Consider the following 9,141-nt stretch of genomic DNA (forward strand, 5'->3'; position numbering starts at 1 on the left):
TATCTTATTTATTGGAAAAAATTATGCCTTACACTTAATACTTGAATATAAAGATTGTTTTATCTTTATAGATTTCTAATGGAGATAAGTCATCTCAATTCGATGTTAAAAAATTTTTACATTTTATTTGATAATAGGTGTAGGGGAAAAGGCAAACAAATAATGAAGATGATTTTGTAAAGGATAGTAAAGTATTGCAGAGAAGTATTGAATATTTAGAAAGGGAAAATTTAATTGTGATTTATAAGTCACATTAAAAGCAATACTGATATATTAAAAATAAAGTATTGAAGTGTGTATTCCTATTCAATAGCTTTTATTCAAAGACTCTGGCAAAATGCTTTTCAAGCTGTACTTTTTGTGAAAAGCACTCAGTATTTGATTAAAGAAGTAGTCTTGCAAAAGCTGGCTCCCTGTGTGTGACACCAGGCGGGGAAAATCCGCGAAAGTACACCGGCCCAGTGGGGCTCAGCTGTGAAAGACTGTGAGTGTGACCTGTCTATGTCTGTCTACTGTCCTCTTGCGTGAAACTCTTGCGAGTGGGGCAAAAAGAGGCTCAGAGGAGCACGGCCGCTCCGCTTCGCTACGCGGCCGTGCACTCTTTCTAAGGAAAGAACTCCATTGCAACAAGAAGGAAAAATCACACTAAGAACGGCGCTATATCACAGAAGCAAACATTTCTCTCTGGACTGTCTTCTCTGTTACATGCTCGGGCCTAAGATTTGACCCAGTGTGAGGCTTCATCCACGGAGGACTCCCCTCCCTTAGAGGCAAGTCAGCCCATCCAGAAAGGGAGGAGCCAGAGGAGTGTGCTGCCTACATCATATAGACAATGAATACCACTACAACACGTAGAAAAACCCACAATACAAATGTGACAATGGGGAAACAGCGCAGGCCAGCATCAGACATAGAGAATGAAGATGACAATTCTGAGGACCAGATAATGACTGAACAACTAATCAACCTCTCAGATAAGGACTTTAGACTAGCAATATGGAAGGTGCTCAACAGACTCCAAGAAACCATGGATCGAGTTGAACAGAACACTAATAAGAACCAAGAAAATATGAAGGCAGAAATGACAAAACTCCAAACTGAAATAACATGTCAACTAACAGGCCTGAAAAACTCAGTAAACGAAGTGAATGACAAAATGGATAAGCTCTGGGACAGGGTATCAGAAGCTGAGAATAGACTTGGTGCTGTGGAAGATGAGATACATAACAATTCCATACAGCAGGAGAGATTGGACAAAAAACTTAAAGCAAATGAGCAGACAATGGAAAAATTAGTCAAAGAATGGGAACAGACGAAAATAGAAGTCTATGATAAGATCAACAGAAACAACTTAAGAATCATTGGAGTCCCAGAGACCCAGGAAGAAAATTTCCAGGAAGAATCAATGGTCAAGAACATCATTAAAGAGAAACTTCCAGAGCTAAAGAATATATGTGATCAAATCCTGCATGCCCGAAGAGTACCAACCAAAAGAGACCCCAGAAAAACCACCCCAAGACACATCCTAGTCACAATGACAAATCCCACAGATAGAGACAGAATTCTGAAAACAGCAAGATCAAAAGGGGAAATCATGTTCAAGCAAGCTTCCCTGAGATTTACAGCAGACCTGTCACCAGAAACGCTCAATGCCAGAAAGCAGTGGTGGGATATTGTGACAAGACTGAATGAAATGAATGCTTCACCCAGAATACTATACCCAGCAAAACTCACTTTCCGGTTTGATGGAAGAATACATGGTTTCACAGACAAAAAACAGCTCAGAAACTTCACAGACACAAAACCAGTCTTAAGAGAAAAACTGAAAGACCTAATCTAAGACAAGACTACCCAAAAGACACACCAAATTTTGAAATAAAGATGGCGTTAAATCCCAGGACAATTCTTTCTCTCAACGTCAATGGACTAAATGCACCAGTTAAGAGACACAGACTGGCTAAATGGATCAAAAAACTCAATCCAACCTTCTGCTGCCTACAAGAAACGCACCTGAATAGTCAGAACAAACATAGACTCAAAATAAAAGGCTGGAGAAAAGTTATCCAAGCAAACAACACCCATAAAAAAGCTGGAGTGGCCATACTAATATCAGATAATGCAAACTTTATACTCAGGAAGGTTGTAAGGGACAAAGACGGACATTTTATATTAATCAAGGGGTACGTAGAGCAGGAAGAATTCACTCTCCTAAACATATATGCACCGAATGAGGGGCCAGCAAAATATTTAATACAACTGTTGACAAATCTGAAAAATAATATCAACAACAACACAATAATTGTGGGGGACCTTAACATGGCTTTGTCAACACTGGACAGGTCAACCAGACTAAAACCCAACAAGAATATACTAGACCTGAGGAGAGAAATGGAAGAAAGAGGCCTAGTGGATATATATAGGACACTCCATCCCCAGAAACCTGGATACACATTCTTCTCCAATGTACATGGGACATTCTCCAGAATAGACTACATGCTGGCACATAAAACATACCTCCATAAGATCAAGAGGATAGAAATTTTGCAGACTACCTTCGCTGACCACAAGGCTCTGAAATTATTTGTGAACTCCAAAGGGACTCAGAAGAAACACTTTAACACCTGGAAGTTAAACAGCCTCATGCTCAATAACCAGTGGGTCCGAGATGAAATCAAGGAGGAAATAAAAAGGTTCCTGGAAACAAATGACAATAAAGACACAAACTCTCAGAACTTATGGGACACAGCAAAAGCAGTACTGAGAGGAAAATTTATAGCTTTGCAAGCACACATCAGGAAGGAAGAAGGAGCTTACCTGAGTAGCTTAATGACACAGCTAATAGAACTAGAAAATGCTCAACAAAAGGACCCAAGAATAGGAAGACAGAAGGAAATAACAAAGCTGAGAGCAGAAATCAACGAAGTGGAAACTCAAAAAACAATCCGAAAGATCAACGAAAGCAGAAGTTGGTTCTTTGACAAAAATAAACAAGATTGATAGACCACTGGCAAACCTAACAAAGAAAGAGAGAGAGAGAAACTTGATAACTCGTATCAGGAATGAAAAAGGAGAGATCACTACTGATATGACAGAGATTCAAAGGGTAATCAGAAACTACTTTGAAAAACTCTACGCCACTAAAAATGAGAACCTGGAAGAAATGGATAAATTCTTGGACTCTTATAATCTTCCACGGTTGAAGGAAGAGGATGTAGCATATCTAAACACCCCCATCACCATTGATGAAATTAAAACAGTAATCAAATGTCTGCCGAAAAACAAAAGCCCAGGTCCAGATGGATTCACTAATGAATTCTATCAAACTTTCCAAGAGGAACTACTGCCAATCTTGGCAAGACTCTTTCATGAAATTGAACAAACAGAAACACTTCCAAATAGCTTTTATGAAGCCAACATCACCTTGATACCTAAACCAGACAGAGACGCTACCAAAAAAGAAAATTACAGACCAATATCACTGATGAATGCAGATGCAAAGATCCTCAACAAAATCCTGGCAAATAGGATTCAATGCCTCATTAAGAAGATCATCCACTACGATCAAGTAGGTTTCATCCCAGGAATGCAAGGCTGGTTTAACATCCGTAAATCTATCAACATAATACACAACATCAATAACAAGAAAACTAAAACCCACATGATCATATCAATAGATGCAGAGAAAGCATTTGATAAGGTCCAACACCCATTCTTGATCAAAACTCTCAGCAAGATGGGAATGGAGGGAACCTTTCTCAATATAGTGAAGGCCATCTACCACAAGCCAGTGGCAAATATTATCCTCAATGGAGAAAAACTGAAAGCCTTCCCTCTAAATTCTGGCACAAGACAAGGCTGTCCTCTCTCACCACTCCTATTCAACATAGCACTGGAAGTACTTGCTATAGCGATTAGGCAAGAAAAGGATATCAAGGGAATCCAGATAGGAAAGGAAGAAGTCAAGCTCTCACTGTTTGCAGATGACATGATACTCTACTTAGAAAACCCTAAAGACTCTATCAAAAAGCTTCTAGAAACAATAGACTCATATAGCAAGGTGGCAGGCTACAAAATTAACACACAAAAATCAATGGCCTTTCTATACACCAACAGTAATAAAGAAGAAATGGACATTAAGAAAACAACCCCATTCACAATAGTACCACACAAACTCAAATATCTTGGAATCAACTTGACTAAATATGTGAAGGACCTATACAAAGAAAACTATAAAACTCTGCTCCAAGAAATAAGAGAGGACACACGGAAATGGAAACACATACCCTGCTCATGGATTGGCAGGATTAACATCATCAAAATGTCAATACTCCCCAAGGCATTATACAGATTTAATGCCATCCCTCTAAAGATACCCATGACATTCTTCAAAGAAGTGGATCAGACACTTTTGAAATTCATTTGGAACAATAAACACCCTCGAATAGCTAAAGCAATCATTGGGAAAAAGAATATGGGAGGAATTACTTTTCCCAACTTTAAACTGTACTACAAAGCAACAGTTATCAAAACAGCATGGTATTGGAATAAGGATAGGTCCTCAGATCAGTGGAATAGGCTTGAATACTCAGAAAATGTTCCCCAGAGATACAACCATCTAATTTTTGATAAAGGAGCAGGAAATCCTAAATGGAGCAGGGAAAGCCTCTTCAACAAGTGGTGTTGGCACAATTGGATAGCCACTTGCAAAAAATTAAACTTAGACCCCCAGCTAACATCATGTACAAAGGTAAAATCCAAATGGATTAAAGACCTCGATATCAGCCCCAAAACTATAAGATATATAGAACAGCACATAGGCAAAACACTACAGGACATTACAGGCATCTTCAAGGAGGAAACTGCACTCTCCAAGCAAGTGAAAGCAGAGATTAACAGATGGGAATATATTAAGCTGAGAAGCTTCTGCACCTCAAAGGAAATAGTGCCCAGGATACAAGAGCCACCCACTGAGTGGGAGAAACTATTCACCCAATACCCATCAGATAAGGGGCTAATCTCCAAAATATACAAGGCACTGACAGAACTTTACAAGAAAAAAACATCTAACCCCATCAAAAAATGGGGAGAAGAAATGAACAGACACTTTGACAAAGAAGAAATACGCATGGCCAAAAGACACATGAAAAAATGTTCCACATCACTAATCATCAGGGAGATGCAAATCAAAACAACGATGAGATACCACCTCACACCCCAGAGAATGGCACACATCACAAAGAATGAGAATAAACAGTGTTGGCGGGGATGTGGAGAGAAAGGAACTCTTATCCACTGCTGGTGGGAATGCTGTCTAGTTCAACCTTTATGGAAAGCGATATGGAGATTCCTCCAAAAACTGGAAATCGAGCTCCCATACGATCCAGCTATACCACTCCTAGGAATATACCCTAGGAACACAAAAATACAATACAAAAACCCCTTCCTTACACCTATATTCATTGCAGCTCTATTTACCATAGCAAGACTCTGGAAACAACCAAGATGCCCTTCAACAGATGAATGGCTAAAGAAACTGTGGTACATATACACAATGGAATATTATGCAGCTGTCAGGAGAGATGAAGTCATGAAATTTTCCTATACATGGATGTACATGGAATCTATTATGCTGAGTGAAATAAGTCAGAGAGAGAGAGAAAAACGCAGAATGGTCTCACTCATCTATGGGTTTTAAGAAAAATGAAAGACACCCTTGTAATAATAATTTTCAGACACAAAAGAGAAAAGAGCTGGAAGTTCCAGCTCACCTCAGGAAGCTCACCACAAAGAGTGATGAGTTTAGTTAGAGAAATAACTACATTTTGAACTGTCCTAATATTGAGAATGTATGAGGGAAATGTAGAGCCTGTTTAGGGTACAGGCAGGGGTTGGGTGGGGAGGAGGGTGATTTGGGACTTGGGTGATGGGAATGTTGCACTGGTGATGGGTGGTGTTCCTTTTATGACTGAAACCCAAACACAATCATGTATGTAATCAAGGTGTTTAAATAAAAAAAAAATTAAAAAAAAAAAAAAAAAAAAAAAAAAAAGAAGTAGTCTTGAGGTCTGGAGTAATAGCACAGTGGTAAGGCATTTGCCTTGCACGCGGCCAACCAACATAGGACAGAATGTGGTTCAAATACCGCATGCATCCTATAGGATCCCTTGAACCTGCCAGGAGCGACTTTAGAGTGCAGAGCCAGGAGTAACTCCTGAGCACCGCTGGATATGACCCTGTGGGTGCCCCAGCCTGCAGGGACATCAATTAAGATGTGGTTATTCTTTCTTGGAGGGAGATCGTGCAAACACAAAGACAAAGACAGACAAAGAGACAGCCAAAAGTGGGAAAAGGATTCCAATTAAATCTTAATCCAATTCCAATTTATTGAAACTCAAGGCCAGGCTTATATACTTTTTTGTGGGCACAGTTCTGCTTGTATCGTATCTATAGAGCAGGCCAGATGTCCAAATAACAGGACCCATTAGCAAATGAGATGGAATGTGCAGGTAATGAGATCTGTCTCCATTGGGCCAGGATAATGGAACCTATCCTGCAGGTGGGATATACAGATAAGGGGACCTTAAATGTTTACATTTACCTGCTTTTATCATGGCTCTCTGTTTGGTGCCCTATAAGCCTTGAATCATAAATGCTTACATTTAATTCTTAAGGCTGCCTGCTTTTATTATAGCTCTATGTTTGTTGCCCTAAATCTTAAATGTGTACATTCAATTCTCAAGACTGCCTGCTTTTAGCAAAGTTCTGTGCCTGTCACAAGGCCCTGCATTTCAGTTAAGTGTTTGTCACAAGACCCTGCTTTTTAGCTAAGTTTTCTGCCTGTTCTTAAGGATTCCTGTCATGACCCAAAAACCAAAAAAAAAAAAAAAAAAAGAAGTAGTCTTGACTCAATAAATACTGTTTCCTATAGTTAACCATTTTGAATTATAGTTTTTCATTAGTTTAAATTTATCCAATATAAGACTGAATTAAAAAGTATTGAGTTTTAACTGTTTACTACATAACTTAAATTTTACCAATTTTTGTGGCGGCTTTCTTTAGTAGATATCAGTATTAAGATAATATACAGAAAATTCTAATAGCTGATTAATTTATGAAAGTAATAATTATTATACTTAAAATTGTAAAAGTTAGTAGTATTAGTAAAAACAATACTTAGTTTAGGTAGTAGCAAAGTTGGCCAGTTGTAATTCAAATTTAAGTTCTTGTATCTTTGAATGAATATTAATATGATACTTTACTTATTAGAAGACAGGATCAAAAATCTCATTCTTTCTATTTTCATTACCTAACATCAAGTCAGAACATAACCAAATTAAATCTAATGCAGTAAAATATTTCAGCATATACCTTCTCACCTACAAAAATTGGCATTTAAAGAGTTTTAACCTTGGATTCTTGAGGTAGTTATAAAATGGAATGGTGTGCATTAAATAAAAGACAACAAATTTTTGTAACAGAACACAGAAAACATATTTTTTAATTGTAAGGGACCTATTAGAATAGATTTGTTCTCTGATGAATTTGTTTAGATCATTATCATTTGATATCTCAGTCACTTTTTCCATCCAGAAACAGAAGAGACTCCCTTGGTTGCGTGTGGTTGTTGACGGCTATTTCTAGGTCCTAAACCTATGTGTCACAGCTATAAGGAGTCTAATTTACTCTGAATACAGATCTGCTTTTTCTTTTTTTAAAAGTTATATTTAGGGAATATATTATTTAAAAATATTTTACCAAGCATTTATTTAGATTTATTGCAGCTCATTCACTCTAGAAGTAGAGGTGTGATGTAGCAGACACAGCTAAATTTGTACTTTACACCTGGGCTTTCTCTTTTACCACCAATAGAGCACCAAGTTGGTTCAGGTAATTCCTGTTAAGGGACATCAGTTGTCCTTTTCTCCATTATTGGATGAAATCCTGATGTCGTTAATGTTGCACGATATTCCTTTCTTCTCAAGGCTCTTTTCACTATCAAATTTAAGTGTTATTAGTAACAGTTGTGAAAACAAATGTTTTACATGTTTATTTTCTTACAGGGGGAGTTGTTTTTAAATAATCTCCTTTTTATGTACTTAGGAACCGACTGAGAATATACTTCAGTACTATTGTCCACATTTTTTCCACATAAGAAAACCACCAGTAAGAAATTTTCACTTAAGGATGGTGTCTTCATTCTATGGCCCACAGAACACATGTGGCCCACTGAGGACATTTTTCTGGCCTGCTAGTTGCTTTTTTGCCACTGCCTCCTGTTCTGATTAGCAGCTAACTAGTCTGGTGCCTGCAGTTCACATATGTGGAAGTTGCACCTCACTCTCCAACTTCCCTCCTTGTCTCTGTCTTCAAGTCCTCCTCTCAATCTCTGGCAGGGATCCTCAAACTCCATACATCCCCTGGGCCACTATTCATTTTTTTTAAACTATAGTCCATCCTTTCCATAGTCTGAGGATCAGTGAGCTGGCCCCCCTTAAAACAGTTTGAGGACCTCTGCTCTAGGATGAAACCCACTCTGGGGCAATTGAATTGAAGGGATGTAAGTCACTGCTGTTTTTCTATTTTGTTTTTAGTGGCTAGTGTGGAAGTAGAATTTGGAATATATACATATATAAATAATATATAAAATATAATTTTATAATTATATATTATATATAACATATATTATGTAATTATATATAAATATATCTATATATAAAGTTAGGAAAAAGCATGTTTAGAATATAGTAATTAAGGCCTAGCAATAACTTGTAATGCTTAAGCCAGACTCCTGTTTAAGTTAAACTTTTGACGAACTTTTGCTTAAGTCAAATTTTTGCTGAACTCTTGCTAAAGTTCTGTTACTTGTCCAAGCCCCCCTATCCTAAGGTGTGTGATGTGCCAACAGAATGTTCCTGACACAAGGTGGTTTCCACCCCAATCAGCCATTAGAAACATCTAGCAGGATGAGCAATCCACATCAGCAAGATCAGAAGAATGCGATAACGAAGTTGCTTCACAGCTCCCCTGGAACTCTGCTCCATATTAGGAAAAGAACGTACAACTGGACTCTTGACTGGGCACTGCCTATCCCACTGCCCTATAAACCCAAACTCTATAGCCCAAACCCTATAAAAACCCTCT

Source organism: Suncus etruscus, chromosome 13 (assembly GCF_024139225.1).
Source record: "Suncus etruscus isolate mSunEtr1 chromosome 13, mSunEtr1.pri.cur, whole genome shotgun sequence".
Lineage (NCBI taxonomy): Eukaryota > Metazoa > Chordata > Mammalia > Eulipotyphla > Soricidae > Suncus > Suncus etruscus.